We start from the raw sequence: 4,442 nt of genomic DNA, 5'->3' as shown, positions 1-4,442 counted from the left end.
GATCCTGTATGTCTGTTGGAAAACCAGGAACACAGAAGAAGCAGAAGCTTTACTGACTACTGCTATTCCACCAAAAAAAAAAAAAAGTAGCATTTTGGACCTTGGAAGGTCTTCCTTCAAAGGTCAACGTTTTGTGGTGGAACCAAAGTTGCTTCTGTAACTGCGTGTGATCTGGGTTTGGTACCTGGTCTTCCAAGGGATATAAGTAGGACACCCGGGCTCTGGTCACCAGCAACTGGACCTTTAGTGAATCCGGAGTTTAGGAAGCGGCTGACCTTCAGTAGGCAGAATCCTTCTAAAGCGAAGCTGCTCGGCCCTTGCAGAAGATGCTTGCTTGGGTTAGCCTGTCATCAAGCATGTTGAAGTCTGTGAAGTCTATCATGTTAAGGCTGTGCTGGTCTATGTTCCATGTAAGACATGACCTTAAGGGCTGTAGAACACGGGTATCCCGAAAACCATTCTGAGTGCCTAGAAAAGATGGACAGGAGAGACACTTGGGAATTATGGATATTTTAGTGCCCTCGGTGCAGGCTGTATGGCTCTCTAGGACAGCTACAGTATGTGTTGGGGAATCTTTGACGTGTATCTGCTCTGTGTCCCACAGGGTGACCTTCTGAACGATTACTGCTCCATATGCTGCTGCCTGGCGTGCGCTCAGTGCCAAATGGCTCGGGAGATAAAGGGCCGCGAGTGGCGGCACGCGAAGTTCCCCATGCCCCGCGCTCACTTTCATGTCAACTTTGACCGACGTCCGAGGTGGTGACGTGGGATTAAATGCCTAATATATATATATATATACACCCTGTAACTTATTTTATTTATATTTAATAACTTAATAAACTCCTTTTATCATACAGAAGTCAAGCCTCTCCATTTATCGGTGAGCGAATGCAGCAGGGTATATGATGCGTGGCTGCCTGCCTTGTGTATGAAAATGTGGTATCTATGACTAAAATGACTTATCTATTTTTTTGGGGGAATAAAAGTTGTCTTATTGCCATAGCAACTAACTTAAGAGTCCTAGTTGTTGGACCATTGGACTTACTGGTACACCCTGCTCATTCACAAGCGAGGGGGTAACAAGGGGGTAGTTTAATTATTCAGTATGTCTGCTTCCATTGGTGTTCTAGATCTTGGCTAATAATCCGGTGGCTCGGATTCCAAATGCAGAATGTCCCACCAACCATGGACCTCCTCGAATCCCTGTTCCTACCGCAGGACCAAACGCAACGCCAACTCCTTCAAGTGGATTTCTCACGTTTCCCAAATTCTAATATTAGTTCTATAAATACTAATAAGCCCATTAATATGAAATATAATAGGAGCAGCATCTTTCCTTCACGTAGGCTTTACATGATTATTTCTTCTGGCCATTGGTGTTGACCAGCTAAGGTGGATAAAACGAGAGAGAACTATAATTCTGGAGCAGAACATCGGCCAGTTCTGCCGCTTTTTCCCCACACGTCGTCTTCATGCTGTGATATTCTTTTAAAAGTAAGAATTTCTGAAACTATTGTTTCTTGATGGAATAAATTAGATGGGTTTTGTAGAAGGTTTACAGCTTTTCGTGTAACACAATTACTTTAAATGCTAAAAGTCAATTCTACCCGCAGTTCTCCGGATCAAGGACGGTTCAATCTGTGTCCGGGAAGGGAAGCTGCAGCGGGCTGTGGGATCTACGGATATCGACGTAATTTTTTGTTGTTTTTTTTTTTTTTATTTGCGGCTCGCGGTGGGTTTTCCCACGAAAGGTCTATTCTTCATTCACGGTGCAAAGAACATCCGTTCATCTGGAGGTCAGGTTGAGGTGCTCATGGGACCAACTCCCCTTTGATTTTACTCCTAAACAAAGATAATGATTCTGTTTGGAACGTGTGCCTTATAATTAAGCAGGTGACAAACCACAGGTTACTCGCGTATCTGCAAAGGTCCTTTTTTTTTTTTTCTTCTTCTTCTAAAATTGGGTTAAGTCTCTGTCAACGACAAGAATTAAGCGAAACAATCCGTTCTGGGCTCTTTTTATAGCATGAGCACAATTCTATCATGGGTTTTTGGCATACCCAGTCCCGTTATATCTAGCCGTATCTTCTGCGTAATGCGACACTCCGGTCATCGTATGCAATGTATATGACAGGTGGGTGGTCTGGTGCAAATGCATGGGGGGGTGATTCTGCAGAATCCCCCCCCCCTCCGTTAAATACCCCGCAGTAGATCTCGCTGCACGTGATGTACTCTCCTCCAATCAGCTCCAGCGCTGACTCCGGTGAATGATGCCGGTTTAGTGCTGTCATTGGTGGGGCACACTCCCATTGATTTCGTTGGGAGCACTTTACGGCTACTGACTGACAGCTCAAGCAGCCAATCGGTGGCAAGAAATATGAGATCAATGATAAAGAATGAAGATTTTGCAGCGTGGCTACGCGTTCTGGGTCAGTTTTTGTTTTGTTTTTTGGAAGAACGTTACTCGGAGGGTATGGGGTACTCTGAGTATTTTAATATGCGTTCTTCTATAGGTATTTCAGGGCTGCTAACTCGTACATTTATTCTAATATTAGCTTTAAGTGCATAACCTGCTCCTACGCAAAGTAGCTTATGGAGTGGCTCAACAAAGACTTGGTTTTTGAATTTTGAAGAATGTTGGAAGCATATTTTATAATACAGTATTTACCCAAAGCTATGTGCAAAGTTCATCCTGAAATATCGTTCAATAAAATTCCCAACTAATGGAAAAATTGTTCAGTGTAATTTTATTTATTTTACTCGGTTCACAGAGCTGCTATTTTTCTTTATTTTTTGGGGGGGCAGAAACAGCCATCAGCTTTCAGAGTATTAATGACTGCAAGTGCGACACTGGTTATGATGTATACATAACGCAGGAAATATGGCATAAAGAAATGGGTATAGTCAGGAACCTAAAGCTTTATGTGAACAGAGACTCGTGGATCTGAAATCTTCTTGATGGGAAAAACACGTAGTTGATATATATATTTTTTGTATTTGGGAGACCAAGAAGGAAGCAGCGGCATACGCATGCCTGGAAACTTTCCGAGTTTGACCCGGAGTCTCCGGACAAAGCGCGGCTTCCCTGGATCTCAGAGTCACCCGAAGCATAGCTTAGCCACATCCACGATTAAACTATTTAATGTGATCTGGGGCTAGCTCTGCTCCAGTATAGTGTGACACCCACCCCCCACAAAGTCAGCCCCTCAGGGTTCTGGGTAGCTTGCCCTTGGTAGTTCCCAGTATGAGTAGAGCTGGAGTAAAACTTCACCCCATCTCCAAAAATGGTTGGAAAGTAGCCCTTCCCATACTGGGGAGAAGCCTGATTCTCACGTCTGTGTTTCTGCCAACATCCACATTACAAGCACCATGACATATGTCATCAGTCGCGTGCGTTGTGATGTCAGAAACTGTGCGGCTGTCATCGTCACTTCTATGGCAGTTGAAAACCAGCCTACCGTGGTAACTAAGCCAGTATTTTACCCAGATCTATCCATAAACAGCTTGCACCTACCCATTTACCCCTTCATCCATTATTCCAGGACACGCAATGCATTTTAAAAACCGCTGACCAGCACATGTAAAGCGCTGCCCCCTAGTGTCAGTGTACCTGATCCCGCGCCATGAGCTTATACATCCCCTAGCCTGCGCGGGGCAGCACTTTACATGCGAATAGTATAGCTATCCTGGGGGAAAACGTCCCCTTAATTATAACACAATCTGATCCGAATAAGTGTTTTCTTTACACAGATTCCAGTCAACAACCTTTATGTATCCAATCATCTAAACAGAGGAGGAGGCATGCTTAAACCGGCCCATCGTGGACAGAGAAAAATACTGCAAAAAAAATTATTAAGATCCTGCAGTAACATTCTTAGAAAACATGGTTCCTCTCCTTACTTAGGCCTTGAATCATGAAATATCAGCCAGTTACAGAAAAACGATTTCTTTACCCGTATATATATATAGATTATATATATATATAGGGTGTCAGAGTTTGATGATGAATACATTCAGAACAGGTACCCCAAAATGACTTATTCCTTCAGAGACCGGACGATTCCCGTGATACGCGTTCCTCTATACCACCCTTTATGTGCCACAGCCTATACACGAGGCACCGCTTCTCCCAGGCTGGAGATGTTCCAGGTTGAGGTCCCCGTGTACACGGACCTACAATGTAGTGTTTGATAAATCTGTCTTAAACCCTCTCTTTAAAAAACCAAAAAAAAACAAAAAAATAAATAATAAAAAAACCCATTGCACTGAACCGTCACAAGTCCTTTCCGGCACGTAAATTTATAAAAAGGGGCTTCACGTTTTTTCTGTGTTTGTAACCGTCTTTAGAATATATGGATTCAGGTCCATTTTTTTGTCCATTGTTAAATAATAAGGCGTTTTTCCTTTGCAGGATAGTCTATAAATACCACCCCCCCCCCCCC

This window comes from Sceloporus occidentalis, unplaced genomic scaffold (genome assembly GCF_023333645.1).
Source record: "Sceloporus occidentalis isolate IW3139 unplaced genomic scaffold, rSceOcc1.0.p SCAF_252, whole genome shotgun sequence".
NCBI classification, from domain to species: Eukaryota; Metazoa; Chordata; class Lepidosauria; order Squamata; family Phrynosomatidae; genus Sceloporus; species Sceloporus occidentalis.
Note: the sequence above shows the minus strand (reverse complement) of the source record.